Source organism: Dipodomys ordii, unplaced genomic scaffold (genome assembly GCF_000151885.1).
Source record: "Dipodomys ordii isolate 6190 unplaced genomic scaffold, Dord_2.0 Scaffold8, whole genome shotgun sequence".
In the NCBI taxonomy this organism is placed as follows: domain Eukaryota; kingdom Metazoa; phylum Chordata; class Mammalia; order Rodentia; family Heteromyidae; genus Dipodomys; species Dipodomys ordii.
In genome coordinates, this window is record NW_012267224.1 from 24,626,183 (window position 1) to 24,642,957 (window position 16,775).

The 16,775-nt window shown below is 37.9% G+C and overlaps 1 protein-coding gene across 1 annotated transcript in view; it reads right to left on the bottom strand.

Moving 5' to 3' along the window:
* Fryl (FRY-like) overlaps positions 1-16,775 on the bottom strand; it is a 224,823-nt gene that overhangs the window by 177,753 nt on the left and 30,295 nt on the right. Inside the window, exon 2 of the mRNA XM_013008917.1 lies at positions 9,958-10,133. The gene's annotated coding sequence lies outside the window, so the exon portion shown is untranslated. The remainder of the gene's footprint in view (positions 1-9,957; positions 10,134-16,775) is intronic.

Genomic DNA, 16,775 nt, shown 5'->3' on the forward strand with positions numbered 1-16,775 from the left:
AAAAAAAAAAATTATTTTTCAAAGAAATTTCCTCACAAGTAAAAAACAACATAATGGACCTACTATAGTTGATCCAATAACACAGACAAAGTGATTTTTTAACTTCAATTGAAGAAAGCAAGGAAAAGAGAAAAAGTCAATGAAAAAGGAATTTTTAGTTGTTTGCATCTTTTTTTGTATGCCAGTCCTAGAGCAAGAACTCAGGGTCTGAGCTTTTATGCTCAAGACTAGCATTTTCCCACTTGAGCCACAGGTCCATTTCCAGCTGCTGGTAGTTAATTGAAGATAAGAGTCTCATGGCCTTTCACCTTTGTGGGCTGGTTTTGAACCTCGATCCTCAGAACTCAGCCTCCAGAATAGCTATGATTATAGGCATGAGCCAAGGATGCCTGACAGAAAAGGGATTTTTCTTTTAAGATGAGTACCAGAGTTGGGGGTATGGCTTAGGCATAAAATGTTTGCCTGGCATGCCCTGAACTCAATTTCCAGCATCACAGAGGGTTAAAAAAAAAAAGGACTTAAGATCATTCTGCAAGCTATGTATGTACAGTTGCACCCTTCTCTTCACAACAGAAACATAACACTCAAGGGTTAGATCAAATATACTAATCTTTATTAAAAAATGCATGGACTATGACATTGAAACTAGAAACATGCTAGAAAGTGTGGTGGGCACTTAGTCCACCAGATGTCTCAAATAAGAGCAGTATACATTTCAATAATGTTCCATATTCTTTGGCCATTCTCTGCCACCATGGAAATTGAATATTTTATGCTCTAAATATACCATTACTTCAAGTCAGAAGAATTTTCTAATACTCCACAGAAGCATACTTCTGTCAAAAAAATGTAGACTCTTATGTATTATATGAAGTACACTGAATGCTTCAAAAGGTAAGCTCTGTCTAACTCTGAATGAGGTCACTCTTTGATAATTCTAGGCAAGATACCTGTTAAAATTGAAACTGTTTTAAAAGAAATTTCCATGGCTGCTCTCCCCTACTCTCATACAAGTCCATAAATTTGAGTCTCTCTCAGCTCTAAACTGAAAAACATACAATTCTTTGTATTCCAAATAAATACATATACATGCTTTAATATAGCAAAGACTATAATGAATCTTAAAACTGACATACATATCAACAAATGAAAACAAGTCACAGGTTAAGAAAAAAAATCATCTGAGTGAAGAAATTGTTAGGATTCAGCCTTTAAGAAATAAAAAAAGTAGGGGAGGGAAGAGGTCTGAGGGCAGAGATATTATGATGGAAGAGGCAAAAAATAATCAGTCCTCATTGCCTAAACAAAGCAGTCCTCACCAAAAGGTAAAGCCACAAGCCTTTAAAAAAAATTTTTAAATCATTCCATTACAGATACTGACCTCATTCTTTCGCTGTGAAGAAGCTACCATAACTTTTTGGGAGAAGAATAATATATGAACAAATCTGTGATTTCTAAGTTAATTTTTGTTAGCAAATTACATGAGGTAGGACCAATGTTTTTAAAATCTAAGTAATTCAGAAAAAGTTTCCTAAATAAGTCACTGGGCATAAAAATATGTGGAACAAGCCAGGCATTTGTGGCTCATGTCTGTTACCCTCCTTACTCAGGAGGCTGAGATCAGATGATCACAGTTTGAAGCCATCCCAGGCAGGAAAGGCCTTGACATTCTTATCTCCAATAAACTACTTATAAAAAGCCGGAAGTGAAGCTGTGGCTCAAGCGGTAGAGCTCTAGCCTTGAGCAAAAGAATCTCAGAACAGCTCCAGGGCCACAAGTGGAAGCCTAGGAATGTACAAGCGCGCGCGTGTGCACGCGCACACTCACACACTCACACACACACACATACACAGCAATTTGTAATGACCTGAAGTAGACTGAAAAGGATTTCACAACTGAACAAATCTAATCATGCACTTCCTTTCATAGATCATCATGGTTGGAGATAGGATACTGCCCAGGCTAGCCTGGCACAAGGGATCCTCCCCACTTATCCTCCCAAATACAGATCATTAAAGTAAACCAGATGACTTAACATTCCCTTTCCACTCCTCTACTTACCAGCCAGTCAAACTGGCCTTTTCATCTCCTTTCCTGCCTTTGCTTCCTTCCATACTGTTTCTTAAGTCTAAAAACTAATTTTGATCAGCAGGTTACCCTAATCACTCTTCAACTTTCAATCTAAATGTCATTTAATCAAAAAGCAACATATAACCCCTCCAATCTAACCTTTCAGTTCTTTTTTGACTATGTAATCACACATTTAGATCTGTGTCTGTTCACTATGGATTTCCCCATTAGTTGCCAGAGAGCTATGATTATGACTTTGTTAATCAGAGACCAACTCAGTACATAAATCCTGGTAGATATGCAACAAGGACTTGCTAAACTAATAATAAATAAAGCCACAAAAGGTCACTTCAATTTCTCAACTAGGAAAGTGGTCACACCATTACATGATGAAAAGAACATAAAAACAGCAATAATATGGATAAAGTCAAGTCCTACCTGGGGCACATTTAAAGAAATAGTCAGAATACGTATAAGTTATCAAATACCAAATTTTAAGGTACCTTAGCAATTGCTTTTGCTAAAAAGCACTAACAGTACAACATTGTCTCCAAAGCCAAGAGAAAGGTTAGGTATGCCTGCATCCATTTTATATCTTTTTGTTGAGTCTCTTTCCTACAATCACCTTGGGTTCCAGCAAGAAAAAAGTTATCATTGGCATCTCTATGGTATACCCTAAAAGCTATCCCAATGAACAAAAGAACCCTGTAGAACAAACTACCCCTCCCCCCCGCCCCCCCCCCACTCCCAGTGAGGGCAATTTTTATAATGATGAGGCTGCACTCTGGGGCAGGAATAATAATCTCATGGGAACCAGATTGCTTATCTCAAGTGATGACACTGATAAAACTTCTGCAGAACCAGATAATGATCAAGGAGGCCTTACTCCAGTAGGAACTGCTTAATTATGTATACCTTTCACCCCCTGCCAAAATTCTTATTCTGCTTAAACATAAAGCTTACCTCTCTCTGTATCCTTAAGATAAGGTGATAGAAACATTTGCCTCTTCCTTCTGCATGTTCCTGCCATGAAATAAATCTCCTTTCTCCGCCCTTCATCACTACTCTATTTATCTGGCATATTGGAGTGAGGAGCCAAAACTGACATATTGGAAGCCTTGGAGTTGGGCCTCTGGCCTAGAACTCATTAGAGAATGATCACTTAGCTAGAAAAATAAATGTATAATAGAAAAGAATGAAAGCCAGGCACTGGTGTCTCTCACATATAATCCTAGCTACTCAGGAGTCTGAGCTCTGAGGATAGTGGTTTAAAGCTATCCTAAGCAGGGAAGTCTGTGAGATTCTTACATCTAATTAACCACCAGAAAACCAGAAGTGAAAGTGTGGCTCAAAGTGGTAGAGCACTAGCCTGGAGCAAAAGAGCTCAGGGTAGTGCCCAGGCCCTCAGTTCAAGCCCTACAACCTACAAAATAAATAAATAAAAGACTGAGGAGGGAAAAAATGAGGCAGGTGGAAAACAGATTAGAGAATATCTCTACTGAACTGTGAAGAAAAAGAAATATAAAAGGTTGATAGTCCTAATATGTAAAAAGCTCACAAAGTAAAAACAACAAATCTACCAGGCACTGGTGGCTCAGGCCTGTAACCCTAGCTACTCAGGAGTCTGAGATCTGAGGAGCACAGTTCAAAGCCAGCCCAGGCAGGAAAGTCCGTAAGACTCTTATCTCCAATTAACCACCAGTAAAGGGGAAGTGGTACTGGGGTTCAAAGGTAGAGCACTAGCCTTGAGCTGAAAAGCTCAGGGACAGCATCCAGGCCCAGAGTTCAAGCTCTATCATCGACAAAAAAAAACAACAACAAATCTAAAGAAAGGCCTAAAAAAATAGTTAACGGAAAAATATGAAATGTACTCTCACTCTGAAAAGATACTCAATTTCTATCGTAATGAAAAATGGCAATTAATACTACAATGAAATTTCTTTGGAAATTTTAACGTTTTGTTGACTAAGTTATATCTAGATACAAAGGCACTCACACTACATGGTTGAGAAAGCAGCCAGGTTCCTTAGGATGAGCCTGGCAATAATTAAGTTGCACTGTGGCTCCAGTGGTAGAGTGCTAGCCTTGAGCTGAAGAGCTGAGGGACAGCATCCAGGCCTAGAGTTCAAAACCCAACAACTGACCAAAAAAAACAACTAAGAAATGGCCTTCACAATGTATTGGAGAAAGGTATAGAGTATTCTACTGTTTATTCTTTATTCTATTTTTTTGTCAGTCATGGGGCTTGAAATCTGAGCTTGGGCGCTGTCCCTCAGCTCTTCAGCTCAAGGCGAGTACTCTATCTCTTGAGCCACAGTGCCACTTCTGGTTTTTTGGTGGTTTATTGGAGATGAGTTTCACAGAATTTCCTGCCTGGTCTGGCTTTGAACCACGATCCTCAGATCTTAGCCTCTGAGTAGCTAGGATTACAGGCGTGAGCCACCAGCGCCTGGCTATTCTTTCTTTTTTAATTTAGTGGTACTGGGGTTTCAACTCAGGACCTTGTACTTACAAGGCTTTACTGCTTAAGCCTTATCTCTAGCCCCTTTAGATTTAGTTATCTTTTAGATACTCTCTTTTGCCTGGCCAGCCTCCTGTATACCTGGGATTACCACTATGCTAGCCATAGTATTCTACCATTTATATTTAAGTAGAAATAAGCCAGGCGGTTCATACCTGTAATCCTAGCCACTCCAGAGGCTGAAATCTGAAAACTGCAGTTCAAAGCCAGCCCAGCAGAAAAATCAATGAGACTCTTATCTCTAATTAAGAACCAAAAGACAGCAACAGTGGAGCTGTGCTCAAGTGGTATCATGCTAGCATTAAGCAAAAAACCTCAAGGGACAGCACCCAGGCCTGAGTTCTAACCCCACGGGTAGCACAAAAAAAAAAAAAAAGACAATAATGAATAGCCTTTTTTAACTTAAAACAAATCAATTTAGAATTACTTAATGGAAACTTAGAATTACTAATAGAAAAGGAAGAAACTATTACATATAACATTACATATATTACATATAATATTACATATTACATCCTAGACTAATTATTAAGTTATTACAAATAAAAATAAATGAACTTAGGCTGGGGGCTGAGGGCTCATGCCTATAATCTTAGCTACTGAAGGGGCCAAGATCTAAGAATCACTGTTTGATACCAGCCTGGACAGAAAAGTCCATGAGACTTTTTTTTTTTGGGGGGGGGGGGGGGGGAGGTCCGGTCTTGGGGCCTGAACTCTGGGCCTGGGCACTGTCCCTCAGCTCTTCAGCTCAAGGCTAGTGTTCTACCACTTGAGCCACAGCGCCACTTCCGGCTTTTTTCATTTTGTTTTATGTGGTGCTGAGGAATCGAACCCAGGGCCTCAGGCATGCAAGGCAAGCGCTCTACCACTGAGCCACCTTCCCAGCCCCAGTCAAAATACTTTTATTAGTTAATATTATTGAAACACTAAAAACTTGAAATGTGATTTCAAGAAACTTTTTAAATAGATTTAAAGGTTTAGTCTCTACCACATTTTAGATGGCAAAAATAAATTCCATTCAGTATAGAACCAAAAGTATTATAACCACCCAATCCATTCATTACAACCGTGACAAAAGTAGTCACTTAATTCAAGAGGTGATCCAAATAAACTAAAAGATTTATGTTTGAAAATTACATATGTTGAAAACTACAACATAAAAAATTCAGCATTTACGGGCTGGGAAGACGGCTCAGTGGTAGAGTGCTTGCCTTGCATGCCTGAGGCCCTGGGTTCGATTCCTCAGCACCACATAAGCAAAAAGAAAAAAGCCGGAAGTGGTGCTGTGGCTCAAGTGGTAAAGCTCTAGCCTTGAGCTGAAGAGCTGAGGGACAGCGCCCAGGCCCAGAGTTCAGGCCTCACAACCAGACCAAAAAAAAAAAGATAATCACCTTCTCTTTAGTATGGACTACATTTAGAAACTTTATTATAAAAATAAGAGTGTAACAAACTGCAATGTTCACAATAACATTGCCACAATTCAAAGGTAGAAACTATCAATGGATTACAAAGAGTGGTATCTATGAATAATGCAATCACTCAGCCATAAAAAGGGTTGAAATTCTGACACAAGCTACAACATAGATGACCTTGAACACATTATGCTGAGGGAAATATGTTAGTAATGAAAGTGTAAGTACTGTATCTGTATGGTTCCACTTATAAGGCAGAGTCACAGAAAGAAAACAGAACAGAATGACAGTTGTCAAAAGCTGAGGAAATAAACCTATGTAGTATTATTGAACATGATTAAGTCCACAAATATATACTAACTGCCTCCCTACAGAAAAGAATTTCCCAAACCCTGATCCAATTGCCATTGGTGAGTCAGTCTTTATCAGCACAAAATGAGAGACAGCTAGATGTTTGGACATTAGACAGATACATGCAGAGACAGGTGTCTCAGCATGTTATCATATCTAAATCTTCAGACTTGCCAAAAAAACTTGAATATGATCAACTCTCTGGACCCAACTACTGTACCAGTTACCAAGAAATACAAACACCTCATAGGAAAACCCAAATCTATAGGACAATGACCCCATCTCTTCAGCAAATAAATTTTCAGGGGGAAAAAAGGAGAGGTGCTATAACCTCAACACTCAGGAAGGAAGCTGAGCAGGAGCATGGTGGCCAGCCTAGGCTGCATAGAGAGACCTAGATTCAGAAACAAGAGGAGGATGGCGAGAAGGAATCTTAAGAGCAAAACAAACCACTTGCAATGCGGATGAGTGCTACAATTCCAGAGCCAATCAAATGAACAATTTTTATAATTTACAAGAGAACTCAAAGGCGCAGAAATGGAGGGGAAAAGACTGAACAAATACAGCAATGGTACTCAGTGGATACCTTGTTGAAAATGAACTATATAACTTGTGAGTGAGGATGGGAGGGAAAAATTAGGAGATACAGAAGGGGTGATACTATCCAAAAAGAAATGCACTGTTGGCTGGGAAGGTGGCTTGCTTATCATGGATGAGGCCCTGAGTTTGATTCCTCAGTACCACATAAATTTAAAACAATAATTTTTTAAAAAAAGAAAGAAATGTACTCTTTGCTTCCCTTGTATAACTATAAAACTCCCCTTTATGATAACAATAAAAACAAAAAAGAAAATTAAAATCAATACTATTTGGATATTTAATAACTGGAATTTTCTTTTAACAGGGATAATGGTAGTATCCCCTTTCTCTTTTTTATAAAGTCCTATTGATACATATTTAAATACTAATAAGTCATATAACATCTAGGATTTGATTTCAAGTAAAGGCACAAGAAGAAATTTGGTGGGATATATACAAATGATGACCTGATATAGACCTGATAATTTATTAAATCTGGATAGTAAACATAAAGGGATTCTTTTTATCAGTTTTTGTTGTTGTTCTTGATTTCTGTGTTATCTTTTGTTTTTGTGGGGTTTTGTTTGAGGGTTTTTTTGTTTGTTTATTTTTGTAATACTAAGGATTAAACTGAGGGTCTATCAGCTAAGCCTTACCAAGTCCTTCTTTAGTTTTCAGATAAGGTCTCTTGCTAACTTTTGACAACAGGCTAGCCTAAAACCCTGACCCTCCTGTCTCCTCCCCTGAGTATCTGGGACCACAGGTATACCACCATGTCCAGCTTCAGTCTGTTTATTTAAAATTTTCAAATAGTAAGGAAATTTTTTAAGAAAAATTCAAAAATTTCTAACCTATACTTGTAATTAGGTACCAGCTCATACTTGTAATCCTAGCTACTCAGAAGGCTGAGATTTGAGGATCATCGTTCAAAGCCAGCCCTGGCAGAAAAGTCCATGAGAGTCTTATCTCCAATTAATCACCAAAAAGCTAGAAGCAGAGCTGTGGCTCAAGTGACAGAGCGCTCACCTTGAGCTGAAGAACTCAGGGCCAGCACCCAGGCCCAGAGTTCAAGCCCCCACAACCTACAACAACAACAACAAAAGCTGAGGAACAGTACCCAGGCCGAGTTCAAGTGCTAGGAATGAAACAAGAAAAAAAAAAAAAGATAGATAGATAGATATACATATACACATAACAGATCTTCTTTTGACTTCAGTAGTTTGTTTATATAAACCATATATAGTATGTAAACTAAGTTTACACATATATATGTAAGTTTATATATAATATGTAAATTAAGTTTACATATTATATATGGCTTATATAAACTTATAGTTTATTTTGTATACTTATATATGGATGTTTGATCTTTTATAGACTTCAAAAACCTGGCCAAAGCTATACAGTTAATAAGGTCAAAGACAGGAAGTTACAGGGAGTGAGGGGGGTACTCAGAACCACTGACTTAACATAGAGTAACCCTAGAAAGTAACTAAGGGGAAAAAATAGACAATAAATAGGCCAAAAAGTATGAGAATTAATACAGTACAAGAGTAGGCAGAATACATCTGAATCAAATGTAAGAATGTTCTACAGGTCTGCAGAAGATAGTAAGAATATAGAAAAAAAAGATTAAAAGAAAGACATCAACTTCAAGCAGAAGTTAAAGACATTAATTTCAAATAGTTAGTGAAAAATACTCTAATAGTTGAGATAGACCTTATTCTTGTCTCACAATTATCAAAAATAAACCAAAGTGTCTATAAAAAGTGTCTATCAATTTATTCATTAAAGTATTAAGTATACAAAAATCACAGAAAAAATGCCCTTAAAAATCATTTGGTATATATAACTCATTCATTTCATGGATGAGAAAAATGAGGTTTACTAAGTCTGTTAGCTTACACTCAAGAACATGTATAAACCAGGCCCTGGTAGCTCACACCTGTAATCCTAGCTACTGAGGAGGATAAGATCTAAGGACTGCAGTTCAAAACCAGTCTTGGCAGAAAAGTCTGTAAGACTCCAATTAACTATCATAAGGCTGGAAGTAGAGCTGTGCTCAAATGGTAGAGCACTATCCTTGAGCAAAAACTCAGGAATAGGTTCAAGGCCCCAAGTTCAAGCCCCAACACTGACACAAAATAAATAAATAAGGTGATGCAGTTAATCATAAAAACTAGACTAACCTGTACCCTATTCTCCATTCTTCATATTAGCATTCTGTCTCATCTAACACTATAGTCCTCATATGATGATTTACTTTTTTACTGTGTGCTAAATATCACTATGTAGTTTCATTCATAAATAGTAGGCATTCATTTGGTAAATATCTGCTGACACCCTCAAAATACACCTACTTCAATATTTTACTTTTACAGTCTCCAATTTAGCAATTTTTTCTGTTCCACCTTCCCCCTCTGCCATCTCTTCCAACAGACGTGTTCTAAGTAAACCTCAGAGATATCCACAAAACCTGCTGGGAAAGATGACATCTATGGTTTCAGAAAGAAATACTAAAATATAAAAGACACACAGTGCTTTTGCATTACATACCTCTTATTATGTCCATAAACACTGACTTAATTTGTAATCATTAGGATTTAAGGTATGTGTTCATGATTCAGACTCAATTACTTTTAGATAGGAAAAGACAGTACCATTATAATTTCCTTAGCCTTACACAGAAATTATACAAAGTACACACATAAAAAGTTGCTCAACACCAGACATGGGTGGCTCACGCCTATAATCCTAGCTATTTAGGAGGCTGAGATCTGAGGATCATGGTTCCAAGACAGCCCAGGGAGACTCTAATCTCCAATTAAATGGAAAAAGCCGGAAGTGCTGCTGTGGCTCAAGTGGTAGAATGCTAGTCTTGAGCACAGAGAGGCTCAGAGACAGAGCCCATGCCCTGAGTTCAAGCCCAATACTGACAAAAAGAGAAAAAGAAGAGACCTAGAAAAGAGGGAAAGCAGTGCAAACACTTTAGAATTCGTAATTATTTTTTAAGTGTATTCTTACCACTTAGAAATGGATGTTGAGGCACAGAGTTTGTAGAAAAGACAACAAATTTGAAAAGGATCCATCTAGAAACCTTTTCAACCAGGAGCTTATTCTTTACAGGCACTCAAGTAGGTACACAGGAGCAAAGGAGGAGTGATTCTCCATGTATGAAGCAGAATATGGAATGTTGAAGGCTGAAAGGCAAAAAAGAAGGAAATATGGTTAATAACAGCTAAGTTTAAAACAAATGTTCTTAACAGTATAGCAGCTGCCATCTAATACACATAGCTAATACAATTAGTATTATAACTTACACTTTGGTCAAGAATTCACTTATCTTACAGGTTAAATACCCAGAGACACAAATAAATTAAATATAAATGTCTCAAATATACAGAGAAAACAATCTATATAGCGACAGAAAACAAGACAATGAAAATCCTTTAAGGACTAATGTTCTTTTTTGCCACCTGCCAAAATCTTTCTCAAGTATATTGCAAAAAAAATTTTTTTTTGTTTTTGTTTTAGTAATTGGGCTTGAACACAGGGCCTGTGTGCTGTTGCTTAGCTTTTTTGCTCAAGACTGGCACTCTACCTCTTAAGCCACACCTGCACTTCAAGCTTTTTGGTGGTTAATTGTTGGTAAGAGAAACAGATTTTTCTCTGGCCTAGCTTTAAACCACAATTCCCAAATCTCAACCTCCTGGGTAGCTAGGAGTATATGCATAGGCCACCAGCACCTGGCTAAAAGTGATTTAATTTTTCTCAGTATAATATTAATAAATGCTTGTATAATTTTGGAAAACCCAGAAAAACCTAAGAGAAAAATCACTTATTTACAGACCAGGTGCCATGGCTCATGTCTGTAATACTAGGTACTCTGAAGGCTGAGATCTGAAGACTGTGTTTGATTGAAGCCAGCCAGGGCAGGAAGACCCATGAGACTCTTATTTCCAATTAACCACCAAAAAGCAAACAACACTGAAAAACTCCTGTTCAAGTGAGTTTCTAATTCCACTGTTACCTATCTTAAAAACATTATACTGAGACGTCATTCTTAAACAAACACATTTTACACGATTCTATTTATATAAAATGTCCAGAGCTGCTGGGCGCCGGTGGTTCATGCCTGTAATCCTAGCTACTCAGGAGGCTGAGATTTGAGGATCACAGTTAAAAGCCAGCCTGGGGAGGAGACTCTTATCTCAAATTGACCACCAGAAAACCAGAAGTGGCGCTGTGGCTCAAAGTGGTAAAGCACCAGCTTTGAGCAAAAGAGCTCAGAGACAGTGCCCAGGCCCTGAGTTTAAGTTCCACAGACACCCCCCTACACATACACATACACAAAAAAAGTCCAGAGTAGACAAATCTAGAAAGAAGGCATAATCCTGGTTGCCAGGACAGAAAGAAGATGGGAGAGACTGCTAAATACAAGGCTTCTCTTAGGGAATAATGGAAGTATTCTCCTAAAAAAAATTCAATCTTGGTGCTGATTGTACAGTTTGGTGAATATATAGTATAAATTGTACACACTAAATTGATGGCATATAGTCATATGTGAATTTTATTAATGAAACTAAGCCTGGTGCCAGTGGCTCATGCCTGTAATTCTAGCTACTCTAGAAGCTAAGATATGAGGATTGAGGCTCAAAGACAGGCCAGGCAGATAAATCCAAGACTCTTATCTCCAATTATACAGAAAAAAAAAAAGTGGAGGTGTGTCTCAAGTGGTAAAGGGCCAGCTATGAGCAAGAAAGCCCTTTGATAGTGTGAGTTCAAGTCCCAGTACCAACACTTGCTCTCTTGTGCAAATGCATCCTCTCCGTCCCCTTCTCCCCTCTCTTCCTCTCTCTTTCTCTCTCTCTCTTTCTCTCTCTACTATAATTTCTTTACAACTTCCTAATATCTGACATATTACTCCCTATTACCTTGCAACTCTTTAGAATGGAGAAAGGATTGGATTTTTTTTAATGGGTTTCCTGTCCATCTTAAAGTCATGAACAAGTTATACCTGAACATCAGTTTCTTTAGGAGGAATGAGGGTCCTCTCCAATATACCATCTCATTTTTCTCCAAACAACAGAGCTGTGTGCCTACCAAGAGTAAACTGTTCCAAAATTGTAGGAAATGTGTTTATTTGCTACAATTATACAATTTAGTCAAATGTTATATAAAAAATGTTTACAAGGAAAATGCTTTGCTTCTATAATCTAATAAAGACAAAATATCCTAAAAACATTATTTAAAAATTTTTGCCTGTATATGAATAGATCAGAACTATAAACACATACATTTACTCATAAAATATTTAAGGTATAGATCTTCCCTCAAAATTTTAAACAAATTTTCTGTTTAAACAACTCAACTTTCAGTCTACTCTACAACCAATGCTGTGTAAAAGAGCTCCTGAGTTATTTGTATAAAAGACTAATATGGTTACATTACCTTACTCTATACCTCTCTACAGAATGATGATCAACCTACTAAATTCCCTCTGACAGAGTTGAGACTTTTCTACTCTCCAGTCTCCAGACCAGCTCTGCCTCATCTCATAAACAGGAAGAAGCTACCCAACCTCAAACCTTCAGCCAAGGCCAAATTCCTCCTTCTATGAAGGCGGTTTCATTTGTGAAGACATTTTTTCACACGGAGCTCTAAGCATCCTCCGTTTTCAAAGCTAAAGCTAAAACCGCACATGATTTATAAATCAGGTAACTATTATATGCATGTGTATGTGGAAGCCACACACACACACACACACACACACACACAGAAAAGGTCTGCCTTAACACACTCATGCTCCAGAGAGCCTCCATATTCTCTTGTGACTACACAGTCATGCCTCTCATTTCTTGTCTGTCTCTCAACTTACTCCTCAATTACCAGTCACTGCAATACTGAAATGTAAAAAAAATCAGCATTCTAAGTGGTCTTTCTACCTAGTCTGTGGCTTCCACTCTTAGGTTCTCCAGTGCATTTCAAATATTGCTTCCATACATACAATCTCCCTCATGGGTAATTCATTCCTATCAATGCTACAGAATAAAAAGTCTGAGCTCATGCTGCTGGAAGTCAGGATTCTAAGAGAAGAACCACTAGCCCATCTCCCTAAGGTTATTCAGACTTCAGTCAAGCCGAACCTTGCTCTGTTATAAATACATCTTATTCATTCCTACACCCCAATCTACCTGCTAGCTTTCTGCTATCCAGTATGTCTTCCCTTCATTTCTATGTATTGAAATTCTTCTCAAATTGCTTTTAAAGTAGAAAACCACCTACCCACTCAAGAGCCTCAGGTCTCTCAACTGCAAAATGAGAACACCCTCCAGCGTTGTTAGATTATGAAGTGCTGAGTTTCTCAAGTGTTTTTAAGTGTAAACTTAGAACAATAGCTGGCAGGTATCATTCAACAAATGCTGTCACTGTTGTTCCTTCGACACAATGAGTACCCAATAAATATTTCTAAATAGACAAAACAAAACAACACAAAATGTCTTTTCCAGATACACTGTGCTCTTTGCTCCTACAGGCAAAGTTTGAAGTCTGACACCTCTGAGAGATAAAAAAATTTCTGATAAAATTTTCACTTTTTAGGAATCTTACACATCCATAACGAAAGAACAGCAAATCACTATATAATGATTTAGTGACTTGAGTCCTTAATAATATTTGCCAAAAAGGGTACTATCATTTACTTTTTTTCCACTATTGAAATTGAAGTAACACGTAATTTCCATCTTAAGCATTGTAAGTACAACGTTAAAAAGTCACATTGTTGTTCAATCACCACCATCTTCCATCTCCAGAACTCTTTATCTTATAAAATTGACTCTACTCATTACACAGTAATCCTTTCTCACCCCCACCCCTTTCCTCTGCCTAGCCCCTACAGACAACCTACCACACTATGAGTTTAACCACTTGGGTCCTGCATGTAAGTGAAATCCCAGACTATCTGCCCTCTGAAGAATGGCTTATTCTTGCCCTCATCCAGAAGTAGGAGGACAGAAAGGGGCATTATAAAACAAGTAACATTACAAGGGAAATGTAGACCATGTACCAATCATATGCAGATTTCTTTTAAAGACTGAGATCACCACACTAGTGAAAGTGTTACTTTCTTTTCTGTTGGTTGTTTTTTTTTTTTTTTTGGGGGGGGGAGAGGTGGGTTGCCTGTGTGTGCCCATCCTGAGGCTTGAACTCAGGAAGTGCTATTCCTAAGTTTTGTTTGCTCAAAGCTAGCACTCTACCACTTGAACCACAGCTCCCATTTAAGCTTTTTAGTGGTTAACTGAAGATGAAGAGTCTCACAGACTTTACTGCCAAGGCTGGCTTCAAACCATAAATCTCAGATCTCAGCCTCTTGAGTAACTAGTATTTACAGGCGTGAACCACTGGAGCTAGCATGAAGGGTTACTTTCTTACAACCCAAACATTTTATAATCTCCAGCTATTCTGAGACTCTAGTCCACATGTAAATTTCTTAGAAGCTCAGAAAACAGGAGGCTTCCTTACTGCCAAAGACAGATTTAGAGGGTTGTTTTGTTTTGTGGAATGGGACAAAGACCAGAACAAAATCCAAACTGAGAAATTCAATAGTTGAAGCTCAAATTGACCTCAAAAACAGTTGAGCTCAAATCTCTTATCATATCATCTTGTAGTCATCTTAGCTTTTTTTTTTAGGGGGAGGGGAGGTCCTGGGGTTTGAACTCAGGACCTTGTGCTTACTAGGCAAGCACTTGAGCCTTGACTGAGATCTTTTGTCCTTAGATGTCAAAAAGGGTCTTATGCTTCTGTAAGAGCTAGTCTTGAACCTTAAGATTCCTATTTCTGTCTCCCAAGTAGCTGGAATTACAAGCACGTGCCATCAACCCAGCTGGGACTTTTTACATAAATTTCAAGTATACTTACATGAATTTACAATGGGAGAAGAGATGTTAGGCTGTATACATGTACTCTACCCCTTAAATATGTTCTCCTATAACATTAACTATATTTACCAAAATACACATTTCATCCTCATGTTTCAGACTGAAAGTATATATTCCTAACATCCTGTATTGGTCATTTCCTCCCTTAAAATTATTTTTAATATAAATTTTATGTAAAGGTGATGTACAGAAGGGTTAGTTACATAAGGTAATGAGTACATTTCTTTTGGAACAGTGTTACCCTGTCCCTCATTTCCTCCCACATCCCCTTCCCTCTTCCTCCTCCCTTAAAATTAGATGAAATTTTCTTTTATATTTCGAGAGATTATTAAAAGCTATATATATATATATATATATATATATATACACTTCCAACTTCGCTTCCTTCAGCTGTACTTTTCCACAAATTGTAGCAACTACTTCCACAATCACAGGAATTTTAAAATGTCATGAGAAATTAGGTTTTGTTCCAAATATTTTCCCTGAATAAATCTCCATTCAGCAAAAGTCTACACTTCTCATTCTTTTTGTTTTCATAATTTCTTTTGATCACACTATGAAAAATGTTAGCCATAAAAGGAGTACAGTGTTCACAAAATAATTTTATCTTCACTGATGTAACAAGAAGTCAGTGGTTTCCTTTCTGTGAAAAACAATGGGCCTTGGGAAACACATTCCCTGTTAAATGTCTTTTGCACTTTTCATACACAATTGGTTCAACTTCCTAATAATCACCATTTACCAGAAATGGGAAAGATAAAAATCTATCAGATAAACAATAAGTCTAAGCAAGCCAAAAGGAGAAAAATAAAATGACAAAGGCTCCTCAAAGATGGTGAGGCCGCCAAAACTTTCAATCCACCACCACGCCAAATCATTTTAAAAACTGAGAACAGCAGTTTCAAGGTGATAAAACTCTTATCTTTTTCCCCTTCCTTGGGGATCAGCAGGGAAACATATCTTCTCTAAAAACGAAGATAAAACAAAGACTCCCCACCTCTTTATCAAAACACTCCTCCTTCTTAAATTCTTGGCTCTGTAATAAAAGCCCTTCCCAACCATGCTGTTTCTTACTACACCTGCTTCTCTTCTGCATCTCATTCTGTCTTCAATCCATCCCAAGACTTCTGTTTCTGCATTCCGCAGGACCCCTTGTCAACGTTCCCAAGACCTTCCGCTTCCGGCGTCATGACATCAGGGCATTCGTCGACATTCCCAACACCTTCCTGGCCTCATAGACTCCTAAGGTCAATATCAGTCCTCACCTTCATTGACTCACCTTCATTGACTCCCCACATTTTGAAACACCTTGGATTTCAAAATGCCAGGTACTCTCCTGACACTTTTTCTCTTCCTCATAAGCTGTTCTCCTGACTCTCTTCAGACCCCCACCTGGACATCTAAAAGACCTCACACCAAGTATTAACAGACCCAAATCTGCCTATCCTCAGCTTGCAACTCTAAATACCACCATCATTGTCCTGACTGCTAGGGCCAAGTACCTCATATTCCATTTGTTTCCTTCCTTTTTCTCACAATCCTACAACTGTTCCATCAACAAGTTGTCAACCCTGTCTTCAAAATACCAGTGGTCTCAAATCTGTCTTCTTCTCTCCACATCAACCACTTCCACTTTAGTAAGGACCATCATCATCTCTGCCCCAATTAAAGAGACTTAAATGATACTCCTGCATCTACTCATTCTCAATTCTTGTCCATAGTAACCAAAGTGATCTTTTTAGAATGCAAATATAGTCATTTCATTCATGCTTAAAGACTATGAATTTCATATGGAACAATAAAAGACCCCGAATAGCAAAAACGCTCCTCAACGGAAAGAACACTGCTGGAGGAATATCAATACCAAATTTCAAACTCTACTATAAAGCCATAGTAATCAAAACA